The 26,246-nt window shown below is 51.2% G+C and overlaps 1 protein-coding gene across 2 annotated transcripts in view; it reads left to right on the plus strand.

The window, feature by feature from the left end:
* The first annotated feature begins 5,940 nt into the window (after positions 1–5,940).
* The window catches only part of LOC116830233 (CYFIP-related Rac1 interactor A-like), a 39,521-nt gene continuing 19,215 nt past the window's right edge, over positions 5,941–26,246 (plus strand). Inside the window, exon 1 of one of the 2 annotated variants that reach the window (XM_032789583.2) lies at positions 5,941–6,162. The gene's annotated coding sequence lies outside the window, so the exon portion shown is untranslated. The remainder of the gene's footprint in view (positions 6,163–26,246) is intronic. The other variant, XM_032789585.2, reaches the window with a different exon arrangement.

Genomic DNA, 26,246 nt, shown 5'->3' on the forward strand with positions numbered 1-26,246 from the left:
CCAGAGAGGATGAGGGCCATGTAATGAACCTTCAAGCCAGGTCTTGCAAAGTTCCCTTTCATGAATGATCATGTTCTGAGAATAACCCATCCTCCCCTACCCTGGGAGACATTACCGCTTCCTAGTCTTAAGTCCACCATTGGCACCCTTATGGGAAAAAATCCTACTGGGAAATCAAGGCCACCTGTCCCTGGACGTCACAGCTGAAGGAGTTGGATCTCTGTCAGTAATAAGATGAGTGTTTAACTTCAAACTCTTTCATAAGAAGAGGTAATTCTGTTGGGCCAAAATGCAATGAGAGGAAGACGAAAGCCATAGCCTTGGCAAGACTGGCCCAAACTCTGACCTACAGCTTTGGACAATGGTCCAAGTTTGACGGCCTGTTCTAATGGTTTGTCCATTTCACCTGCTATTCTATGAGCCATTCATTTCCCCATGTAAAAGTCTGACCCCTGAATAGCCTGCATGTCCTCACATCAGGGGTTGGCCAGGTCAGAGTTCAGGAATTAATATGGCTTTGCTTTCCCTGCTCCCAGATGCTCTCCAATGTGGTTTCTATGGTAACTGTCACGATGCTGGTGGGAAGGCTGAGTATTTGTCTTCTTCACGAGGGTAGGAACTTGGTCCTGAGGCCAGGGCTGAGAGCACATCTTCACACGTACTCTGAGGGGCAGGCCACCCTGGGAGAGGAGGAGAGGGAAAGGAAAAAGGGAGAAAGCGTATTACAGAGAAGAGAGAGAGGAGGCCTGGAGGACCAAAGTAGATGGGTGAACCTTAATCAGTTCAGAGTTCAGTTCACTGCCCAGGAGTTTGGATGATCACTGAGCCTAAATCCAGTATCTGAACCAACTAGCTGGGCTGGAAACCTCATGAGAAAAAGGTGGGTTTTCAGCATTTCTTCTCCCAGGCGCAGAGGCTCTGGTGTCCAAATACCCTGAGAACGTGAGTTCCTGGTAGGTTCTAGAAATGGGGCAGGTCTTTCTTCCTTTGCAGCCCAGGGCTTCTCCTGGAACAGTTTCTGAATCTTCCCATAATGTCAGACGTCACCTAGGGCAGGAACAAGGCTCCACCGTCCCTGTCTATTCTGGGCCACTCTTTGTGTGTCCTCTATGTTAAGTTCCATCAGCCTGCCCTCTCTGAGTACCGCTAAGGGAAGCGATTGCTTTCGTCAGCCCCTTGTGCATGTTGCTGCAGCTGCCCAAGGCACGCCTGCTACAGCAGACACTCCAGCTTCATTCTTAACACTTCTTTTCTGAACCAGTTTGCTGATCAGTACAATGAATGACAGATGGAAAAACTTGAGAGAGAGATTTTACAGCACTGAATCGCTGCTGGAACTTCCTTGCTCTCCTGGGCCCCAGCTGAACACCGCACAATCACTGATGGATTTTATCACCACAACACCCCTGTGAGCCAGGGAAGTTCTGTCTCCACTTTACATGGGAAACTGTAAGCACAGAGAGATCGGTTCAGCCAGCAAGTCTATAGCTGAGCAGAAAACTGAACCCCCCGTCTCCCATAGCCCAGTCATAGGCTCTAGCCACAGCACTACGGCAAACACAAGCATGGGAGGCTTCACCATCACCGTTGTCTCTGTCCCTTCCATCAGCGTTTATTCTTCTCCCTGATCCAGGGCTGCTGAGCAGACGAGGTGTGTGTGTGTGGGGGGGAGATTTTGTTCAAAAGAAATAAATAAACCCCAACATTTTGTTCATTCTATTAACAGTCACAACAAATCTGTGGGGCAGGGCTGGGGAGGCTGGGACCTGTTTGACTTTCTGACATTACAGCCAGCTCAGCGCCCCCACTGAGCATGTGCTTGTTTCCACAGCATGGGCCCCAGCTGGTGAGAAACGTTCTTGGGGTGGCAGGGAATGCAGACCTTTGCCGTGGGCTCATGGCTAACCCTGTCCTAGGAAATGTTCCCAGCCAACAAACAGCTCAGATTGGGCTCCGCGATGGCTGAACTCCCCATCCCTGAACCGTGGCATGTGGAAGCCAATCCCTTATTGTTTAGACTCTCTCCACCTTATTCTCAGTAGCCTTAAGGAGACTTCCCTAGTAATGGATACAGCCCTGCTGCTCGCTCCAGAACAGCTCGTGTCATTTTACAAAATGCGTCGGCGACCTAACCAGTCTATAACTTACCCGTTGGTAAAAGAACGGGGACTCCTTCCAGTATGAGCCAAGTGCAGGAAGAAATATTAAATCATAATTCCATTAACCACCTTCCCATGTGCACCGGCCTGATGCTGCTCCCTGGCACAGCAGAGGCAAAACTCCGCTGAGGTCAGCGGGAGCTGGAACAGGCCGCATGGCTTTATAGCAAAGGAAAGCCCAGCTAAACTTATTCCTCAAAAACAATGAGAAGTCCGGTGGCACCTTAGAAACTAACAGATTTATTTGGGTATAAGCTTTCGTGGGTAAAAAACTCCATGCATCTGAAGAAGTGGGGTTTTTACCCACGAAAGCTTATGCCCAAATAAATCTGTTAGTCTTTAAGGTGCCACCAGACTTCTCGTTGTTTTTGTGGATACAGACTAACACGGCTACCCCTCCTAAACTTATTCTACTACTCTGTCTAGCACCTGAACCTCCACCTACCTGTTCATATGAACTATATGGCTGTGTAGATTCCCCCAGCTACACACTTATTACAGTACATTGTATAGTCACCTCCCAGTACACTTGTTCTTATCTATACAGCCACACAGCTCCCCAGCTACACCCATTTTAATATTATATTGTCATCTGCACCATCAACAGCACCAGGTCTTATATTCTGGAAAGCCACATCGATCCTCCGGCTACACCCTTCTTGCAGTCTATTCTGCATAGCCACAATCACTCCTCCTTATACTGTGCATCACGAATGACAACTCTCCATATAGTCTGTGCAGCTAAATATAGCACTAGGATAGCCTCATATTCTGTGTAGTCAAATACCATGAGCTGTATAGTCACAGAGCCCCAGCAAGCCCTTTTCCTTCTATGCTGTATAGCAACGCAAACCACCCATGCTCCTAACCACACCGACCCCTAATAACAACCCTTTCTAGGCTCTGGGAAGCTGCACCCCCCTGCTCTCCAGTGCTGAGATCCTCCTGAAGCAATGCCCTGGGAGGAGCAGTCCCTCTTCTTTGTCCTTATGGGACTCTCCCACTCCCCACTCAGTGAAACCTAGTTATAATGAGCAACGATCTGTTTTGTGTCTCACACCACCTCGATGGCTGGGGCAGTGATGAATGAGGGGCCAGTCCAGCATGAGGTGGTTGGCTGTCTCCATGGAAATCCAAGGAGATTTAAGCCCCCACTGGTGGGTGACTCTGTGAGGGACACATCTGCCAGCCAGTCTCTGTCTGCTCCTCCTGTGGGATTGGAAGAGGCTGGGTACAGAGCGCTGATACGTTTCCCCATGGCCATGTGAACACAATGTGGGGTGAACGAGGCCCTGGCCTCGGGCACTTCTGTCCCTCACCCCAGCTCTCCCGCCCAACGGATGAACCTACTCAGCATGGCCACTCTCTCATGCTCCCTGCCTAGGGAGATCCTGGGTGGAAAAACCTTATTTTTTCTTCACCTAAAGTCAACTTGCCGGAAACCTGTTGGCCCAGCTCTTGCTCGAGAGCTGCCATCTTGGATTCAGTCGGCTTCCCTGTCCCCTGATGTGAACTCCTCAGGGCGAAGGACCCGGAGAGTATTTCCTCCCTCCTTTTGCGGTCAGGGCTGGGGCGCCACGCGCATCGCTGGCTGGGTTCAGAGGCAGAGCGTGGAATGATGCTGGCTTGTCAAAGTTGATCAGAATCACCTGGGCTACATTCCAAAGTGGAGGAATCTGGTGCAGGTGCTTGGTGCAGCCGAATCAGGCCCGGGAGCAAACAGGATGTGGCCCCTTCCGCACTCACCACGTGACAGTCCTGGCATAAGAGGACATCATGAGCCCCTCCGGAAAACATGCCATATTTCTGGGGCCTTCACTGTCCTTAGTTCTTAGGTTTGCAGAATGGCAGTGACAGGCTGAACAGCTGGGAAAACTTCCAACCCCTGAGACTGCATTAGTTCCACGGTTTCACAGCACAACATCTGGAAATCTACAGAGCCAAGAAATGACTGCGTTCCAGCCATGTGTTACAGCCCAGCATCTAGAAACTGCGAGGGCCGCAGTACTGACAGAAGGCTGGGCTACCTCTGGAGAGGAGGGATAGCTCAGTGATTTGAGCATTGGCCTGCTAAACCTAGGGTTGTGAGTTCAATCCTTGAAGGGGCCATTTGGGGATTGGTCCTGCTTTGAGTAGGGGGTTGGACTAGATGATCTACTGAGGTCCCTTCCAACCCTAATAATGTATTATTCTACAAAACAGCTGGGCCTACAAGATTCTACTGCATCACATTGGCTACCTCACTGCAAGACACCCAAGAACTGACAGCAACCAAGCACATCAAAGAGAAAGCCAAAGGAGAGAAGTGTGGGGAGATGGATTGGGACTAGTGGCTGGAGACAGAGAGGGCTGGAAATGGCATGAGGGCAAAGCTTTGGAGGACAAGAGGCAGGCGGGTGGAGAGGAGAATGCTAAGGAGGTGGATTTGCAGCTTATGAGCCGGGATCTGGGCTGGGAGTCAGGACTCTTGTCAGATTGCTAGGAGAGGAAGAGTTTTCACAGAGATGTAGGAAGCGTGGGGGAGATGTTAGGAACTGCTGGCAAAGGGGGAAGGAAGGGAGGTTCCTTAAACCCAACTCTGAGGCCTCTACCAGGGTGGGCAAGTCTATAGTTGCAGGGGTGCAATCAGCCCAAAAGGAACCCCTGGCTTCATCCACGAAGCAAGACCACCCCCGTCATTCCTGCTAATGTCTTATCTAATCCACTCCAGAATCCCTGCCGGGACGGCACCTTAACCATCGCCCTTGGGAGTCAATGCAAGCGCCCAGCAGATCTCATGCTTTGAACGTTTCCATTGTCTCCTGTCCTCCCATCTTCTGAAGGGAGGCTCCCTTCTGCCACACTCCAGCTTCTCAGCCTTTTCCCTTGCCCCCCACCCCGCCCGATGGAGAGGGGCCTTTCTCTCCTTCCCCCATTGCTCCGTGCCAACCTTCCCTTGTGATCACTTCACAGCTAGCCACTCTTAGCCCAGCACCACACGAGCTGCAAAACCCGTCACCTGCCAGACCTAGAACAGATACGGCAGGCTGGCTAAGAGCAGGGGGGCTGGAACAATTGGTGCTGAGGTGAGGGTGCTGAGAGCCATTGAACCAAACTGTAAACCCTGGACATGATGGGAACCACTTCAAGCGGGACTGGGGTGGCAGCACCCACAGCACCTGCACTCTGGCTAAGAGGGAGCCCTGGGGACAAGCGGTAAATATCCTGCTTGCCACGTGGGCTTGCTGATATTCTAGTGGTGAGTGGGATTATCGTGGTCTATGTCAGAGTAGAGCCCAGGGCTCCAGTGGATGAGAACCCCATTGCACTAGGCACAGAGTGAGAGGCAGCCTCTGCCCTGGCGCCCTTACAATGGAACTAAGCAGGATCGGCCCACGGCGAGAGGGGAAACAGAGGCACAGAGATGACATGCCTCTCCTGGATCGGGGCAGAGCTGAGAGGAGAATGCCTGGCTCCCAGGCTAGTGCTCCAGCCACTAGATCCGTTGCCAGACGAATGGACAGCTGGAGCTTGTAAAGAAAGAGCTGCCCCCCTACAAGAGTAGGGCAGACAGAGCTGTGCGCTAGCTTGGCAGACCCCTAGCAGGGGCAGGAGAGCATTTAGAAATGGGTCTCCTGGCTCCTAATGCCCTGCTGCTCCCCCACCCGAGATCTCCCCGCGCTGGGTTCTCCAGGGTGCAGTGGGACCCCAGGCACGGGCAGTCCAGCGAGCAGAGGGTTAAACGGCCCTGGCTTCCCTGCACTTTAGACGTCACTGCTGTCTTAGGAGGGGAGGGGGGGAGCAGTGGTCTATGGTGGTCTTTGTGATGCATTTTCTACTGATAGCAGCAGCTGCTGCACTGAGCCTGCTTTCATCTGGGAGACACACGCTCGCTCACACACACCCAGGGGCCCGGGCGGCTGAGCACCCCAGCCGCGCCTCACTCCTCCTGGGCTCTGCAGAAGACTGGGATCCAGCCTCCATCCTCACGGCTGCCTTTCCCTGAGAGCCAGGCTAGCGAGCGGTGAGTGCCAGGGAAGGAGACAAGAGGTGGGGTGAGGGGGGCAGCAAGGCTGGGTTGGGTGCAGAGCCCTGGAGCATCTGGCATTTGCAGAGCCCGAAGGAAGCTGCCCGCTGGGGGCTCCCCTGGAAAGAAGTGGGACAGCTCCCCGGGTCTGTCGGGGGGAGAGTCCCTGTTCAACAATCCACCTCCTGCCTCCACTGCACCCCTCAACTCTCTTTGCATGGGGGGGGGTCTCTCTGTCCCCATGGCTACCGACGCCAGGCTCGCCACCTCCCAGCCAACCCTGTCTGCAGAGTTCGCGCTGCTCTGCCCCTGTGTTGGGTGGGAGCTGAAGGTGACTCCATGCCAGGCATGGATGGCGCGCGGAGGGGCTGGGGAGGGAGTCCGTGCTCTTTGCAGGCAAGCTGGGTCCTCCTCCCACCCTGCACACAACGGGCCCCTCCAAGGAGGAGAGGGTCTTGTTCTGTAAGCTGGGGGTCGGTGCATCCCCCGCTGCCGACAGCTGGGTGCTGCATCTCCCGCCTCAACTCCCCTGCGGTAAATTCTCCTGCAGTAGCAGGCAATGAGAGAGGCGAGAGCGCTGCCCAGCTTGGCACTGTGGTGCAGGCTGAGCACCCTGGCTTGGGAGCTGGCTTTCTCTCTCCCTCTCCAACTGTGTCAGGGTCCGAGCAGCTCCTCTGGGGTCCATGGAGACCTTTGTCACAAGTTCCCAGAAGGGCCGGGAAGGAGGCTGCATGGAGGTACCAGCAGCCTGGCTGGTAGGAGAGTGGCCCTTCGCCTGCTCTGGCCAAGGGTGGGCAAGACCCACCAGGGTGCTACTGTCAAGCAAAGTGAGTCTGGGGACATGGGAACGGCGTGCCATTGTGCCCATCCCTGTTACCTTACCTCCTGCTTCTGGCAGCTCCCAGACCCAGAGATGCCCCCTCCCTTTCCCAGTAGAGCCCAGCATCCATCTCCCAAAGTGGTGGGAGATGGTTGGCCTGTAGCTGCCTTCTCTTGATCAAAGGGGCTTCTTGTTGGTGAGGGTGACTTCCAGTTGTTGTTGTGATGCCTTCTTCTGGGCCAGTGCCTGGGTCCTGGCTGGCCTGGAGAATTGGACAATGGAGGCAGCTTCTGAAAGGGGTGAGAGAATTTCAGGTAGTGCAGTGAAATTCATTCCCAGGTTGCCTTCCAGGGAGTGTTTATTAAACTCCTGCAAAACAAGATCTGGGAAGGAGGAGGCCTGACTGGGGTTAATCTAGCTCTGCCCTTGCTGGGATCTGGGTGGGAGGACATTGGGCATGAGGAGAGGATCAGGCCCCTCAGAGCTTCCACCTCTCCAGTGGTTTTGCAGCTTGTAGATTCTCATCTCTGCGCTGTGTCTGGTGGGAATGCGCCAGCATTCTGGTACCTAGGTACCCTCTGTGGCTTAGCTTGCTGGCACGATACAGGGGAGTCGGATTCAAATTCAATGATGCAGGCTTTCAGGCTCAATGCACCACTTCCCTTGAGCATCAGCATAAAAGCAACACAGACCAAAACTACATGCAAATAAGTCAGGGTCCCTAAAGGACAAGGACATAACTGCATTTCTGGCCCATCCCAGCAGAGGGGTTTCTTCAGACAGACGGAGCAGTGCTCACCTTGGGACAGGGTGGTCAGGCCAGGGTGGAAGATGTGCAGACGAGAAATGAATGAACATGAAGATTGCCAAGAAAGGAGGGTCCATCCATCCACATCAGGGGGCTTTGATGGAATATTCTAGACTGGGGTGGCCAAACTTACTGGCCCTCTGAGCCACCTACGACAATCTTCAGAAGTTCGAGAGCTGAGGCACAGCTGCTGGGAGCCAGGGGCTGGGGCTTCAGCCCTGCTCCTGCCGAAGCCCTGACCCCTGGCAGGTGTTCTCCGCAGGGCTGAAGTCCCAAGACCCCCTTCCACGGCTGGGTAGAAGCCCCTACCACACCACCCTGCTGCAAGGCAGAGATCCTGAGCTCTCCCCCCACCGCCCCAGTCTGGTAGGTAAGAATGGGAGGGCGTCGGGGGCTCTGCAAGCCCCACTTTAATGGTAAAAGAGCCACATGTGATTCATGAGCCACAGTCTATAACAGGGGTGGCCAAACTAAACCCTGGGCTGTTGCCCCCCTCACCTGGGCAAAGGCTGGTCCTTGGCTAGGCAGTGGTGGCGGTAGCCGGGGGTGGTAGCATGAAGGTTTCCAGCAGCAGCTCCCAGAACGCCAGCTAAGGTGAGCAATGGCTGCAGCTTCCGCTCTGCTCTAGAGAAGTGGGGCGAGCCCAGTAGACTCCAGGCCCCCGTGGCTTGCAGGGATCCACTGGAGTGCCTCCATTTCCCCTAGCAGATCTGGAGGGAGTAGGGCTGACCAGGGATGGGACAATGTGTTGGGATGGAGAGGGAGTCAGCTGAGTTCCAAGTGGCCTGTCTAGCAAATGCCTCCAATCTGATGTGTAACAGGCTTACTGTGTCTCTGCCAGGGGGTCGCTCACAGGCTGCCCTCCTGGCTCGTCTTGGGCTCCTCTGCCGAGCCTGCTCCTTTGCACTCTCAGCGTCACACACTCTTCACTTGTGCAGCTGGGATGCCTTGCCCCACCCCCTGGAGCTCACAGATGCATGGAGGGTGAGGAGAGCTGGGGAGCATCACCAGCAGCTCCCAGGGGGAGAGTGGGGGGCTTTTGAAAAACTGAAATCCTTTGCATCTGCTCTTCTGTCATCTCTGCACTCCCTGGGTCCTGGAGCATTGCAGGGTATGGGGCTGGAGAAAACATCTCCAAACTCAGTTGGCTTGAAGGCGGATTATACCCCAAATGCCTCTGTCTTCAGGATCTTACTCAGAACAGCCCCTTGGGGAACGGGAGATAGGTCTTCCCCACTCACCCCCACAGCTATAGCCTTCCCCCACCCCCTCCCCCATATTTGTATGCAGCTCCCGTCAGACACATTCAGTGCACTGACAGGAGCAGACAGGGAAAGCAGGTGTTTACTGGGCAGCGTTAGTGCTGGCTGCATCCAGCCTCGACTGTACTCGATGGAGCACGGACACCTCCAGTCTGTGCTATAGCTGTTTTTCTGGTAGGTCCATCATTATACTGCCCTTGACCTGATCCCCATGCAGTCTCTCCTAGATCCTGGCCCATTTCAGATGCCCAGAGTTCAGTAGTTCCAGTCCCATCCCTGCTTAGCAGGTCAGCTCCGTGACGCTTCCGCTGGAAATTCCCATGCTGCAGACTGGGGCTACCAGCCCAGCCTAGCCCCTTTCACCGGCACTAAATTCACATGCACAAAGGATAGGATCTCGGACTGCGCCTGGGCTGAGCCTGCCAAGTCGATATTGCCTTCGGGCTGGTCCTGTTGAGTCCATACACTGCTATAGCAGAGCTCCTCTGATTCGTCCTGCTCTTGGATTGGGGCTCTCCACTATCCACTGACTCTCCTCTGTGGTCACTAGTGCCCTTGAATTAGCACCATGTCTTGGGGCAGCGCTGACATTCCCATGCGCTGCCTTCCGTTCGTAGGGCTCTGCTCTGCCCCTGTCTCTGCTGGGGCCGCGCTGGCCTGCTCTGACCCCCCCACGACCGGTGCACCTCCTTCATTCCGTCTTCACTCGGCTTTGTCCATTGTATGCTGCACCCAGACACCTTTGAACCAGTCCGCTTCTTGCCCTATAACCGAGCCCATTGGCTCAGGCCTGTGTTGATTAGCTCCCTGGAAAGCCCTGCGAAGACAAGCCGCAGCGAGGTTAGCGAAGGGCAGGTCTGTGCTTCTCCTCCTCCCTTTAAACCTCCTTGCCTGTTCCTCGGGCACAAATCGGCATTAAATATTCATGTGTTGATTTAAAGCGTTTCATCTCAGAGACAAAACCCTCGGTTCCCAGGGCCTCCATGTGAGGCAGGAGCAGCACAGAATGGAGGCTGAATCCCTGAGCCACCCCTTTGTGCCATGTGAGTGTCGACCCTGCAAATCCAGCGGCAGCACCGCTTCCTTGCTGCTGGATCCCAAGTGAGGGAGTGGGACGGCGGCTGGAGTGAAGCGCCAGGGAGTGCATTCTCCCAGCAGCAGCTGCCCCACTAACCCCTTGGAGAACATCCCGCGCGTCCCATTTGTCATTCTGCTCGTACCTTCTTCCTTCCACATCCACTGGTTCTGTGGCTTTCTCCTCTTTCACCTCCCCACTGTCTCACTCCCTCTCTTCTCCTCCTCCACTTCCCTTCTCTGGCACCTACCCCACCCCCGCTCTCCCTTCCCCTCTTTCCAGTTCTCTCTTCCTCTGGGGAGTTCCGCTCCTGCATCCTCAGTCTGCCGCAAGCCCTCTCCAAGCAAGGCTCCTGGGTGCTGTTTGCTGTGCAGACCGGCCCGTACTGAGGGCATCTCTGTCGTGTTCTTTCTTCGCTAACACAGGACCCTAGAAGCGTCCGGCAGAAAGATGTGCTCAGTGCAAAGGGGAATGAGGGGCCACGTAAACCCATGTGGGTAGCACCTTTCTGTAGACTGAAGGTACATCAAAGACGTACCTGCAGAGACGGGCACTGGCTGGTACAGCAGATTCCCCCAGTTTTCAGTTCATCACACTGGTGATCAGCCAGTAGTACAAACCGTGGGACACTCGTGAGATCCAGATCACGGACTCTGAAAATAAGCTACAAAATAATGCAGTTCTGTAGCTAATTACCAATGCCTGGTGCCTGTGTTACTTACCTTTCCCTTGAGGGCCTCAAAGTGCTTAGCAAGGATGAATTAATTACACCTCCCAGCAGTCTTATGAGATGCACCCCTCAGTAAGTACTGTCATCCCCATTTTACAGCTGAGGAAATGGAGGTACAGAGAAATGAAGTGACTGGGCTGAGATCACACAGCAAGTCAGTGGTAGAGTCAGGAACAGAACCCAGGAGTCCTGGCTCCCATCTCTGACTCCTGGAAGAAGCATTCCCCACTCATGGCAAAGCCTCAACTCAACCACTGAAGTAAATTAAGCGGTGATTTCTGAGGCAGGGACTTGTAAAGAGATTTAGCCCAATGCCCTTTTCCTTCTACAGTGTCCTCCGCACACTGTGTACCTGACTGAGCAATTCACTCCCATCCCAGTATTATATCCCCTAGCAGGGAGCAGCACCTACTGCGCAAGGCAGAGCAGACCTGTTCAGCTGGCAGCTGCATGCCACAGGCCCCGAAAACGCTCCCTCTCTGGGGGTTTCATTCTCCTCTCCTGCCCCTGGAAATTTCCACTACATGCATCTGATGAAGTGGGTATTCACCCACGAAAGCTCATGCTCCAAAACGTCTGTTAGTCTATAAGGTGCCATAGGATTCTTTGCTGCTTTTACATTCTCCTCTCCGAGAGGCAGAGATACCCCCACACACTACCATCAGGGACACTCCTACCATCAGTAAGAGGAGCAGGACCTGCCTTATCTGGCATCCAGACCAAAGAGAGGGCTGGCCCCTCCTGCCCCCCTCAGACAACCAGCTCCATAAACAGCTCCGTCCTCTCCATAGGTCACTCCTTCCTCCTGGTTTCTGCTCTGTCATCTGCAGCTGGAGCCTCCGCTACCCTGCCGTGCCCAGCACCTAGCGCTGGCTGCTGCAGTGCTTCAAAAGGAGACGGCCAGCCGTGGGGGTTCTGGGATGTAGCAGAGACCCAAAGGCAGACAACAGAGCAGACGCAGAGACAGCCTTTGAAGGTACCAGGGGACAGATGGCGGGAGGGCGCAGAGCAGCTTCAGACAGCCCTATCTGCGCTCTCCTGCCTACTTGCACTATTCTGCGGCCATCCCCAGGCACTTGGCATCTGGAGTGGAGTTTGGAGCTCCAGCCCGGCTGACCTTTCCCCACAAACTTCACTCAGCCAGACCACAGCTTCTCAGCTACCCCTGCTGAGGTCGGTTGTCTGAGCTTGCAACACTCTGCTGGAAAAGACATGGGTTTTTGGTGCTTGAGGGATCAAATACTGCGGTGAATCTTCCCTCCTCCCCTGTTCCCCCCCCAGCTCCCTGCCTTCCTAGCTTTAATCTCCTTCAGTTCCCACCTCAGACATTTTGGAGGCAGCCTGACAGAACTCTCAGAAGAGATAATGAATCCACTAAACTCCCTCTGGCAGCAGTAAACCCCCACCATTGCAGGCAGAGCAGAGCCAGAGGGGATTGTATACAGGCTCTGGAGAGCGAGCCCCTCTTTCCTTCTCTTTCCTTCCAGAGCCTTGCGGGAATCGGGAGAGACTGACTGGGTCTAAAATCACTCAAGGGAGAGTAATTCCTCTGTGGCGTGGAAGGGCCATTAGAGAGAGAAGATCATTCTTCCTCCTCACCTTCACCTTTTAAACTGTTATTTATTCATCCAGGATCTTGCTATAGCCTGGATTCCTGCAGCATCCCTCTGCATACGTAAGAACCAGTGCGTGGGACATAGACAACACGTGGGCGCAGACCGTCAGATGTATTTAGGATCCTAACTTCCACCGGTTCGGCGCCTAAATCCCTTTGAGTCTAGGCCCGGGTTTCTGGTGGCCTTAGATCAAAGGACGGCAACCAAGAACAATGTGCTGAGGAGAGACCAGAGCCCACTAGAAGCTGAAGAGACATTTCAACAGTGAAGGGGGGAAAAAACATTCTGGCTGGTTCTTCATCTCTTTGCGCTGCCCTAGAATTGCCTGCAGCACAGCCACAGAAACAGGCCCACTGAGAGAAATTTGGGGGCCGGTGTATCATGTACCTTAGCTTTTAAGGGCAGAAGGGACCACTCTGACCATGTACTCTGACCGCACATAAGCACATGGTTTGCACCAAGCTGGGTTTCCGAGAAATCCACCCATTCCAAGAACGCTCCTTGCTTCTCTAACAGGAAGAAGGATGCTGCAGACATTGGTTTCCATGGATGCTTGTTTGAACTTTAAAGGAATTTGCTTTAGCTGCATTTGCTCCTCGTTTTCAGGGAAACTTCTGGACAATTTTACTAGCAAAAGTGGCCCATGGAAAGGGCATTTCAAAGCCCAAGTACCTGCAGACACCAAATTGTAAATTTGCACAGGCACATATGTACACGACAGAACCATTCACCTGCTGATCCAATCAGAGTAGAGAAACAATCCCATGCGACCTTTCTTACCAATCCCAGCGATGCTGGAATTTGGACTGTTTTGTATTTGGTCCAGAAAGCAAGCCCATTGGAAGAGGCATGGATGGAATCAGCCAGACTCACCATCAGATGGTGGATAAAAGAGGCTGAATATGGTTCATAAATTATTCCTTGCTAGTTATTTATTCAACTCTGGCTTCTGCCACATAAAACCCATTAAAAGCTCGACATGTTGGGATGGGAAGGGAGAGAACATGGCTTTCCCAAGGCACCTGGCATAAACTAGGTAAAAGCTTGGTGAGCCCGGGTGCTCCCACTGAGGCAGAGAACAGGTTGGCTTTGTAAGAACAGAGTTAGCCCTGCCCCTTCCGACATTTGCTCGGGCACTAAGCAGCAGCCCAGCCCTGATCCTGCAGCTCCCACACTGCAAGATCCCTGCAAGCCACCAGAGCCGCGCAGAGAGATTCCAGATGGGGAATTCACCTCGGTGTCAGCAGGGCACTAAAATCTCCTGGAGCAGGCGGGGTTTGGGATTCGTTCTGGGCTCCTGGCTTATTTAATGAAGTAGTTTGGGGTTTGTATTTAAAAAAAAACAAAAAAAAAACAGAGAAAGAAGAAATAATCCATATGTAAAAAAACCCAAACTGCTGCTGAGAAGGCACTAGTCCCACCACACCCCTATCCTTGCTCCAAAACCATCCAGAAGGTCATTTGCACACACCACCAACCTACTTGGAACCAAGCTGTCCAGCTCTCCCATTTCACTTTATGGGATAAAACGGGCTGGTTCTGCAGGAGTTGAGCGCTTGTGACTTGCTCAGGGATTGAAGAAAAGAGCGGGCAATTCCCTTCCGACCCCCGGAGCTTCAAACAGAGAGCTTAGGGCCTGGCCCTGGGCAGGGACAGACCGTGCTGCATCAGCTGCTGCATTACGGTTTAATGAGGAGTGTCAGATAGTTTACAGGGCCTGTGGAGGTATTGAGATAACAAAAAAAACCCAGGGCCTCTTGGAGATTTAAGGTTCTCCCTTAATTTAGTGCTTCTGAATATCAGCACTAGCTTCAAATTTGACAAAGAGACGGCTGTTCTTTTTCAGGTTATTTTAACTTCATAGCGAGCCACAGACAGAAAAATACCACGTCTGGAGTGGTAGGTTAGTTTGTCATGGCAGCCTGAGGCAGAGGCTCATGGAACTTAATTGTTGTGCAGGGATGGCCAAAAAAAAGACCCTAAGTGGAGGAACTAGATGGCTCAGGGGACCGGAGGGGGACATGGAGACTTTGCCCCTATGTGGCTAGTTCAAATCCAACCCAGTTCTGCAGGAAGTGAAAGTTATCCCCACGTATTGTGGTAGCACCTACATGGATAAAGCCTCATCTTGCTAGGCAGTGTACACGCTGATAACAAAAATACAGCCCTTACCCCAAAGCGTTGGCAACTGAAGATTAGAGACAACAGGTGGATCCAACAAGCAGACAAGGGGTAGCACAACATCCATTTGGTGACATCTGCCTACCTGTTTATATCATGTTCCTCCCCACAGCATCTGGACGTGCCATGCAAATCAACATTTGCATGCATGAATGTCCTCTGCCCGGTCCAGACTCCTCCCTGCTCCAGGAGCAGCTGGAAAAGCTTTGAAATGGTACTTAGCACCTCTGGGGGAGGTGCTGCCTGGAAGACAGTCACAGCAGCAAGCACTGCATTGTGAGAGTTGAGATCTGTGGGCATCTCTCACCTCCTCCAAGGGAGTTCCCACAGCTTCAAACCCGCTTGCAAGACAGACCTGTCCCCAGTGCTCGTGTGCTTAATGCCGGGGGTCCGCAGCTTTATGGTGGCTGTGAAATGAAGCTGTCAAGGGAGGATGTGGTCTCTGAGTGAAAGATGTTATGTTAGGTAGGGAGGGCCGATACCGCAGAGTGGCCTTCATGAGAAAAGCCAGGATTGTGAATATGCCCCTCTGCGTGAGACTGCCTAGCAAGAGAAGCACAGGGGATGGTGGGCTCTTGGATCCAGATTGTCGAAGGTATTTGGGTGCCTAACTCCCAGTAGAACTGGGCACCTACATGCTTTTGAGGCGCCGAGCCTTGGTGACCAGCAGTGCTGAGAGCTGGACCAGCTGCTGTTGTTTTGAGGTCAGTGTGGCTGTTTCTGATGGATCACTGTGACCAGCTCAGTATCTGCTTTCCCATTATCCCCTGCTACCTCTCAGAGGCAGGAGGCTGGTAACGTCTCGGAGGCGAGATGGTTAGGATCCGTGGTAATAACTACAATGGGCTTTGGATCAGGAAGCTCCCCAGTCGAATTTGCTCATCGTCCAGTTGGCTGCCCAGAAATCTGCTGCAGCAAGTCTCTTCCCTAGGATGACAGCACAGCAAACATTCACTGAGCGCTCCCAGGATGTGCGATTACCATAAAACGGCTCAGACGCAGGGTAGGAAGAATCAACCATAGACGGCTGACCCGATCAGCCAAAAAAACAACCAGTTCACATTAGAATGTAAATGAATAGGAAGTCAGTGCCTGAACCGGGAGAAAAACCAAAGTCATGCACACCCAGATCCAACCATGTGGACACCCATCAACGCTGAGGCTACTTAGCCACCACCGAGAGATTGGAGTCCCATCAGTCCGTGTTTGGAAAAGACTGGCCCTATCTCTGGGCTGCCCTATCCATGTATTGGAAGGTGTGGGGGCATTACCAGAAGATGCAGAGCCCCACGTCAGGTTGTGGGGACGACCCTAGACAGAGAGGCTTCTGGAGGGGTGTGATAAGCATGCACAACTGGGGGAATCCATACCCAGGAAAGATAAATGTCTATCAGGGATGGTGTAGACAGTATTTGGTCCTGCCATGAGGGCAGGGGACTGGACTCGATGACCTCTCGAGGTCCCTTCCAGTCCTTGAATCTATGAAACAGCAGTCAGTTTCACTGCAAAACACCTGCTGGCTGTACGGCTCCAAGAGAGTTCAGTCTCCAACAGCAGGTTCATACTATTTTGGACCTAGCTGAAGGAGCCACAGTGAGAAACAGAGGTACTGAAGCCTGCAGCTTCAGAATAGTGGAGGACGGGGCCCCTCCTTTGAAAAGAGTGGAGGCCTAGGGCTTAGCACTAAATGGTTACCCTCCCAGAGAGACTGAATACAGCTCTGTGGCCTAACACACCATGTGAACCTCTGACAGCCTTCATGAAGATGCAATGGCACACAGGGGTCGACTTTCCAATGTGCCGGGGGGTGCTCCACCCCTGTCCTGCCTTTTCCCACTCCTGCTCCACCCTGCCTCTTCCCTCCCCCGAGTGCATTGCATCCTCACTCCCCCCGCCCTGAGCTTCCTACATGCCTCAAAACAGCTGATTGTGGTGGGCAGGAGGATGGGGAGGGAAGGGAAAGCACTGATGGGTGGGGCCCACTGGAGGGGGTGCTGATAGAGGGGCTGCCAGTGGGTGTTCAACACTCATCATTTTTTCCCATGGTTGCTCCAGCCCCATAGCACCCATGGAGTTGGTGTCTATGCAGCAGCATTGCTGCTGAGCCATACTAGGAGTTTGGTTCAAACCAGGATATAAACAGTTTTGGTGTCTCTCTCAGGTGCAGAGAGAACTAGGAAAGAAAAGTTCTGGAGGAAATATCCTAGTACAACCAGGCTTGGTGAGAAAGCTTAGGCTAAAATCTGTTTGGGGTTGGTAGATGAGTTACCAGTAAAGCCAGAATCCAGGAAGAGGATAATTTTGGACCCTATTTGTTCACTTTATTAGGAGCAAGGTTAGAAGCCCTGCCTGTTTGCACTGTTTTTTCTCTCTTCTGCCTGCACCCAATCTTGGATTCGAGAGGTCTACACAGATACATCACAAAACTCAGATTCCATATGGTGAAGTACTGGCAGCTATCAGTCCTTTGTGCCCACAAGACTGGTTTGGGGTGCTTGACTTGAGAGATGCCTATTTCCACATCTCAGTCAGGCCACGTTGCAGGAAATAGCTACATTTGTGTAGGAGAAGATCAGTACACCATCCTTTCCTTAGGATTGTCCACAGTCCATGGCCTCTTCACCAAATGTACTCTGTGAAGCTAAGAAGCCAGAGTAGTTGCAGCTGTCCCTGCTTTAATAATAGCTTAGTCACCTTTGAGGGATAACCTTATCTTTCCACACAACTTTATCACTGATGCCAAAGGCTGGATCCCTAGAAAAATTGAGAGACATCCATATTAATTTCTAACTTAGAATTCAGTTTTCATAGGAGCCGTGCAAGGTGCTTTCAGAGTGCTTGCTACCTTCCCTCTGGAAAATATCAAAATATGAAGTCTAATAGCTGCTCTTTTCAAAGAACCTTGGGTAATTGTGAGGACATTGTCACCGTGGTCCTTCATGCACAGGTGACTGTATACCTGAAGTGACAGTTCTCAGTTCATCTGGGACTGTGTGTCACCTTCTTACCCCTTGCCTCCAGCATGAGGGTATCTTGCCCCTGCCTGACTGGGTGTCAGCTCCCTGGCACCACCCACCTTTCAGCCACTTAAGCACTCGCCCCAGGGCTGTGCCAGTCCTGTCTTGGCCTTGCATATTAACATTAGGTCACCAGTCAGTGAGTACCTTTGAATGGTTCCCTTTGTAATACCCAGCCCCTGACACTGGCCACTCAGAGATGTCCCAGATCCTCTGCCCCCAAAGGATCATTGTACCCCAGTTTAAGAATTTTTCCTTAAATCACTACTCCTGTATAACCCACAGCACTTGTGTTCACTTACAATAACAAGTAGGTTTATTTAAGAAGGGGTAAAGATTTAACTAGAAATGAGAGAGAGCGGTGGAAACAAATGGTTACAACACAAAACAAAATCATAAAATGCGAACCTGGCTCTACACCTGTTAATAGTTACCTTTCCTGTGTAATGAAGTAGGCCCCTCCCCTCTCACCAATTCCAGTCTGCTGCAGAGCTGCCTTTTTTCATGAGACCCAGGATCCAAGGGCTTTCCTCAGTGAACAAATACAGAGAGATTCTCCATCCTCTGTGTAATTCTAAAAACAGCCTTTTGTTTCTATTCACAGACAGGAAAACCCAAGTCCCTTTTGTACTTTCAAGTGGTTTGGATTGTTTACCGTAGCCTCTGATGGTCTTCCATTGGAAGTCTTAGTGTTGCACAAGGCTAAACAATTGAGCCTTGCATTGCATCACTGGCTAAACAGGGCAGGATGACAACTCCGCCCTGTCCATACGTGCCATCATCGAGGCACATTATCTCCTGGTGACTAATTTTTACTGAGTCCTCAAAGCATACTTTCAATATAAATATACTATTCTTTAAAAATTACCCATACATACACCTCTCAAGGATCATGAATTTTGACATGTCACAAGCTTTCTGTAGACTCTTTGGGGATAGATATCCTGTAAGATGTGTTTGGTATAGTGAGTATATCAAGTCTGAAGTGAGAGTTGTTTGCAAAGACCAGGGGACCGTTTACCAAGGAGCCTCTGTATCACGCCTTGCTCAAGGTGAGTCTACTTCAGAGTTTGGTTAAACACTGTCCAGTTTCAGTTTGAAATTCTCAATCATCTCCATAAACATTGATTTACAGATTTCAGCAGGGAGCATTATGATCATCTAGTCCTATCTCTCGTGCATAACACAGGCTGTACAGTCCCAGCCAGTAATGCGTGAATCAAGCCCATAACTTCTGTTGGTCTATGATCTATCTTTTACAAAGACAATCCAGTCTTGCTTTAAAGACTTCAAGTGATGAGGAACCCAGCACATGCCTGAGTGAATTGTTCCAATGGTTAATTAGCCTCACAGTTAAAAAATGTGCAGTTTATCTTTAGTCTGAATGGGTGTAGGTTCAAGTTCCAGCCTTTATATCTCATTCTACCCTTTTCTGCTAGTTTAGAGAACCATCTGCGATTGGAAATCTCCTCCCCATTCTAGTGTCTGTAGATCATGATCAAGTCATCTCTTACCTTTCTCTTGGATAAACTATGTAGATTGAGCTTCTTTAATCTTTAACTGTAAAACAAGTTTACCAGACCTCAGATTATTCTTGTACCTCTTTTTAATTCTTTTCAGGTTTTTTTAACATCCCCTTTGAAGTGTGGACACCAGAACTGGATACAATGTGGTCTCAGTATCTTAGAGGCTTTTTAAGGTCAGGCTTGACAAAGCCCTGGCTGGGATGATTTAGTTGGGGTTGTTCCTGCTTTGAGCAGGAGGTTGGACGAGATGACCTCCTGAGGTCTCTTCCAAACCTAATCTTCTATGATTCTATGATCTTAATAAAATATAAGCTTTAACCCAGCATCTATGGTCTTTGTATGCAGGGGGGTCTGGCTGGATGGTGTCAGTGGCACCCTCTGGCCTTGGAAGCTGTGATCTGTGAGTATCCCTATTTATCCCCTTTCTTCGTAGTCTGTAGGGAGAAGAGGACTGCCTGCATTGCCCTCAAGATGCTTTTAACACTTGCAGCTCTGCATTAAGATAATGACTGTAATTAAATCTCAGGCTGCAGGGCTTTAGATGGTCAGGGGATCAGGAAGGAATGTTTTTTCCCTAGTGCACAGTTGCCTGGATTTATTCCGTTGGGTTTTTGTTTTTCACCTTACTCTGAAGCATCAGACATTCTCCAGAGCTGGAGAAGGGACATCAGTGCTCTGAGGTCATATAGAGCAGTGGTTCTCAAACTTTTTTCATTTGCAGACCCCTCAAAAATTTCTAGTGGAGATGCGGACCCCTTTGGAAATTTTAGGCATAGTCGGCGGATGCCCAGGGTTCAACGGACCACAGTTGAGTTGAGAACCACTGGTCCATCTACCCCAGTGTCCTGTCTTCCAACACTGGCCAGTGCCAGACACTTTAGAGGGAATGAACAGATCAGGACAATTTATCAAGTGATCCATCCCCTATCATCCATGCCCAGCTTCTGGCAGTTAGAGGATTAGGGACACGCAAAGCATGGAGTTGCATTCCTGACCACCTTGGCTAACAGCCATTGATGAATCTATGCTCCATTCCTTTTTGAACCCAATTATACTTTTGGCCTTCACAATATCCCCTGCCAATGAGTTCCACAGGTTGGCTGTCCATGATGTGAACAGGTACTTCCTTAAGTTTGTTTTAAATCTGTTATTAATTTATAATCAAAGAGGCTAATAAAGGAGGTGCTGTTGTCATCATGAACAGGTCTGACTACCAAAAGGAGGCCGCCAGACAACTCTCCAATACCAAGNCCCCCCCCCCCACTGTGTAATGCCACTCAGAAGGCAAATGACGAAGGGAAGGCAGCCTGCCTAAGATAACTTGGTCTGGAGAGACAAATGGCTGGGGTGGCGTTTACCGGGGCTCTCTTGTGCTTTAGAGTGGAAGGTGCCAGGATGCGCTGTAGTGCTTCCATCCTTCAGCCTGGCTGAGGGCAAAGCTCTGTCCTGGAGGGGATTATTCAACACTTAGCATTCAAGACAAGCACTGAGATGCAGCATGGGTGACACCCTTGTATTTCAGAATGGTGCCCATGAGGCTCTGGCATTGGGAAACATCTGTGTCACCTTGGATCTACTACAGCATAACATAACATCTGGGACCAGTTCCTGAGCTAGTGCAAACTGGCTTATCAACTATGGAGCTACACCAATTTACACCAGCTGAGGATCTGGCCCTGGGGCATTACTATGCCCCAATTACAACAGCATCCGGGAACACGCAGAGATGAGGGATGGCTGCATCAGGTTTGGTATCTTACCACTGGGAGAGACAAGAACCATCTCTACAGGGCAGTGTCTAGGAGAATGAATAACTTGCCTCACCTTAAAATTTTTTGTCAAGACCTCATTTAATTCTCCAGCAACACAACGTCCCCAGAAGGGACACAAGTGATTTAGTCCAAAAGGAAACCAAGCTTTATTTTGCGAGAGCTGTTTGAATAAGGAGTCAGACCCTGGTAGCCTTTACTGTAAATAAAATCCCTTTGCACTGTGTATTACAGGTCCCGTCCTGGCCTCTGAAGAAGTGGGCTGTAGCTCACGAAAGCTCATGCTGAAATAAATTTGTTAGTCTCTAAGGTGCCACAAGTCCTCCTGTTTTTTCTATCAGTATAGTGTAACATCACCTCGTCCCCAGGAGGTTAGGAGGAAGAGGAGGGGGTAAGGGCCCGGGGGCGAGAAAGAATCCACAACAATAGCTTTTTTTCAAGGAACAGCTTTCTAATGGGGTCCTTGTGCAAAGTTGAGGGCTCCCCTCTTGTCCTGGAGAACATGGGAGCCATCTGAGAGTTTTAATGAGAGCGGCTCTCTGGCTGGGTAGTTGCTGCCTTGCAGTTGCTCAGAGGCCTTCCCGAATGTGTTTCTCTAACACACGAGAGGGATGATTTGCCGCGGTGAGCTGGGTGCAAATTGCATCATGAACCCTAAGCCCTTTTGGATCTTCTGCCGCATTAATTAAACCGAGCAGTCAGACTGTTACATGCAAAATCTAGCTTGAATGGGAAACGTGTGGCCCAAAGAGACAAAAGACAGAAAACTCTAACCAAGGGCTGATGCTGCCTCCACCTCTTACCCACGAGTGAAAGAATGAATGAGAAAGCAGCTTTGGGGAAGGCATAAGGGGAGGGCTTTGTTCTGCCCTCAGCTACACCAATCTGAAGGAACACCACCAATGCCTCTGAGAATTTGACTCAGAGGACCAGGCATAACTTTGGGCCAGATCCTGCGGTCTTTTGCTGAGCAAACCAGGTGTAGGCTTGCAGGGGAATTCCTCCTCTCCCCGCCCTGGGGATGATTTTTTTCTTACCTACTGCTCGGTGCAATCTGTTCCATTGGGACTGTGGGCCCCAGTGACAAGTCTGGCCTGCAGGGATGATGCATCAAGATCAGGGATGGGAGCAAGGGGTGGGGGTGGGGGTGGATTTCACCCATACAAAACCCAGTGATGGCATTTTAACCAAAGCCCCCCACCAGCATATCAGTGATCCACCTCCGTCTACATCAAGCAACTAGCAGGTTGGTGATTATGCAGAGAGCTCGCCACTGACACAGGACCCAGTGCTGTTCCCATTAAAGTCAATGGAGCAGCTGGGAGTAGGAGAAGCCATGGTTTCCCGTCTCCACACGATGTCTCTTGCCTTGTACGTAGGCTCTACGTTCTTTGGAGCAGGGAATATCTTTGTGTTCTGTGTCTGTACAGAGCCTAGCTCAAGGGGAAGCTTGGCCCATACTTAAGGCTCTTGATTGCTACTGCAATATAAATTAATAGTAATTATAATCATCTGGTGACTTTACCCTGGTTGTTGCTTAGGCTGTATTCTGAAGCCAGCTCTGATTGTCAGGTTCCTCGTTGGTTTCCTCATTACCAAATGCCATTTTCCAGGGGGGACACTGGTCCTACGTGGCAGCCCTGCTAGCTGGAAACATGCATCTTTAAAATAGCAAAGAGTAACAATCCCATTTACCAGCTGCGGCTCGAGCGTCCGCTGTAAATCTCTGGATGACAAGAGATTTTCTCCTCTGGGTCTGACAATTTGTGCGACCTGCTGCAGATGAAAAATTCACCTATGCAAACAGGCATAAATCAGGGAAAACCAATGACTTGGAGACCTGTTTGGGAATTTAGTTCCATGTCATTGGAAATAAACAATCTCACCCAATCCAGTTGCAGTCAGTTTTCTAATAAACGATAGACAGAGGGGGAAGGACAGTTCAGGCACTAGCTTAGGACCTGGGCTCAGGTCTCTGCTCTGCCACAAACACCTGGTGTGACCTTGGCTAGTCACTTAGCCTCTTGGAGCCTTAGTTCCCCATCTGTCCCATGGGCTCCTGGTACTTCCCTACCTCACAGGGGTGCTGAGAAAAGCTCGGATAATATGGTATCAGGGTCCATATAAGAACCTAAGGCTACATCTCCACTGCACCCCACTACACCCCGCAGGGAAAAGCAGGTGGCTTTCACGCTGTGGTGTGTAGCTAGACGCAGTCAATGAAAGGCTCTGGTGGGGCAAGGCAGTGAGGAAAGCCCAGCAGTGGGGAGCTACTGGAGCCTTTCCCTGCTGCCGGAGTCCTTCCCTGGCAGCAGAGTGGCAGTGGGACACTACACTGTTTAAAATGGCAGTGGAGAGCGGGGAAACACTGCTTGGGTGTGCAGAGGGCTGTATAGGGTACATACTCACAGGGCTCAGGTGTGTCCTAACTCTACTCACCTATGCAAAGCCTCACCATCTACATTGCTATCTATACCTGTGCTTGGGGGCGTGGGTGTAGTGCAGGTACCCAACACGCCGCAGAAAGGCCCGGGCACTGTAGCCGAACCTTAAGATAGATGCTTGGCCAAATTCGCCCCCGGCATTGCTGTATCAATATCAGTGGAGTTACACAAGTGACAAATTGGGCCCAATGTAGTGAGGAATGATTTTTTTTATTATTGTTCTTTTGTAAAGAAATTAAAAACCCCATAAAAATAAAACTCACCCTCCACTGGTTGATTTTCGGGTGGCAGGAGGGTATTTTGCACCTGTGTAAGCGGCAAATTAGAGCATGCCGGAGAGGGCGTTTTGTTAAAGACTCATAGCCTATGGCAGCCCGCTGGGGAATTCCGGCTGTCCTGGGATCTAGAACACAGGAAACGAGCAATCAGATATTAATTGCTGGGGTATCCAGGGAGCTGGTGGTGGAAATAGCTGTAGTTTGTTTCAAGACTGATGTACCAGAGCCAGGAGAGTGTCACGGAGTCACCGGAGTGATGCTCTGGAACTACTGCATGCAAAGCCAGCCAGTACCCTGGGGAAGCCGCCTCTCTCGGAGCAGCCTGTTGCCAGGGCAAGAAGATCACAAAGCTTCGACCTTCCTGGGTCTGAACTTGGAGCATTCAGCATCCCTTTCCACATTGTGCGCTTCCCACAGCGAGTCTGCCCAGGCGGGGCTCCTGGGGAAGCCAGAGGGCCCTGCACCCCAACTCCGCTGTCAGACGTGACTCAGCCAGCCAGTAAAACAGAAGGTTTATTAGTCGATAGGAACACAGCGTGAACAGAACTTATTAGCACAGAAATCAGTGACTTTCAGCCAAGTCCATCTTTGGAGGAGGGGAGCCCAGAGCCAGGGCTCTGGCCCTTCCCCTGCACCCCCAGCCAGCCGAGACTGACTCACTTCATACTGCCTGGCCCCTGTCCTGCCCGTTGCTCCTCCTCCGGCCTTTGTCTTGCTTCCCCGGCCAAGAGTCACCTGGTCACATCACAGCATCCGTGCCGGAGCAGCCCTGCAAAAGTCACACACCCTTATTCTCACCACCTAGACACTGGTGCAATATACAGGGAAACTGAGGCACACACAGTAGTCATGCAAAACAGTAAGACTCACATAGGCTTACATACCACATAACAAGGGAAAATCCCCACTTTGTCACAGGGAGTTTCTTGTGAGGAGAGGAAAATCGCAGACAAAACCCAGTAGAACAACAGGCAAAATTCATCTCTGTTGGCTTCATCTCATCAAGCTTTCCAATGCACTAGCCAGGCCGAAAGGTGAATGTCCTGCCTGGAAGGACGTTTGAGTAGACGCATACCCAATGCTTGCGGGAAAGCAGTGTGGTCTGAGGGGACTAAGCCCATGGGTGGGAAGCTGGTGGTCCCAAGTGCTAATCCTAGCTCCGCAACTTATTCACTGGACGGACCTGGGCAAGTCACTTTGCCTTCCAAGCGCAGTGTGGCTGCCTGTAAAATGGAGATCAGCCACCAGTCTCACACAGAGGTGTTGTGAGGATTAGCTAGAACGTTTCTGGGAGGTGCTGTGAATGCTATGTAAAGGCTCAATATTATTACACAAACACAGGGCTCCTTCCTTTCCCGGGAGGCTTCTGCTCAGATGTCAGCTGGAAGAGCTGAAGGAGATGATAGTAAAAAAGAACAGATTCCTTCCATGAAAGGCTGGCTGGCTTCCAAAAGCCACCGACTGCTGGTGAAAAAAAAAAATACAGGCAAATAAGGTGAACCTTCAAGGCGCAGAGCACAGAGGCACAGACTGCAATGCTGGCCTCACCCACAGCAGGGAGAGCCGGACTGCCCGTATGGATAACGTCAGACAAATTAGAAAATGAGAGCAGGCAGTATTGCAAGAGGCAGGGCCCAGATCTGTAAAGGCACTTAACTCTCATTGAAATCATTGAGAGCTAGGCATCTCCGTATCTTTGAGAATCTGGGCCTAACACCCAAACTCTGTGCTCAGTGGCTCTGGACTGTGCTGCGCTTGCCTTTATTTTGGTATTTAATGTGCCGTTATAACGACAGGCAGTCACAGAAAAGCTGACTGTGTACAAATGTACCTTCTTTCTCAGCTGTGTGTCATCATGGGCAGATCTGGTGACCCTAGTGAGAAAACTATGCTTCTAGTGCTTTTTATTCCCGTTCGGCTTGCAGAGCTGGTGCAGCTAGAGGAGACTGAGCTAGATGCGATTCTGGCTCATGCAGCATCAGGAGAATTATTAAGCTTGGCCCAGTGGCAGAATGGTTATTACTGATGATGATACACAAGACTGAGAGAATCCAGCTTGGCTTTCAGATCCCAGGGGGAGTTGATAGGGCTGGCAGCTAAAAAAAGAAATGTCTTTTGAACCTGCAAGCTGAAGAAAGCTACTAAAGAATTGCTGAGACCAACCCAGACTCCACAGTGCTGCTCCCACAGAGTCATTTCAGAGTAGGGCTGAACTCTCGGAGTACCTCAGGGGAGCCAGTGACCTTTGTAAAAGAGGAGCGAAGGCTGGGAACAATGGGATCAAATGCAATGGAAGATGAAGACAGCGACTGGTCTGAATCACGGTGTACTGATTACCTAACATTACTGGGCGTTTATCTGATGCCTGCATTTTGAGATTTGCACCGGCAAGGTGTGGTCCTGAGAGATGTTAACAATGCACAAGTCCCACTGATGTCGACAGGAGTTACGATATTCCACATCGATTCTGATCTGGAAACATATTAGAACTACAGCAGGTTGACAATTTTTGTTGAAACATTTTGTGGGACAAAAAATAGCTTTTCAACTCAACC

Source organism: Chelonoidis abingdonii, chromosome 25 (assembly GCF_003597395.2).
Source record: "Chelonoidis abingdonii isolate Lonesome George chromosome 25, CheloAbing_2.0, whole genome shotgun sequence".
NCBI lineage: Eukaryota > Metazoa > Chordata > Testudines > Testudinidae > Chelonoidis > Chelonoidis abingdonii.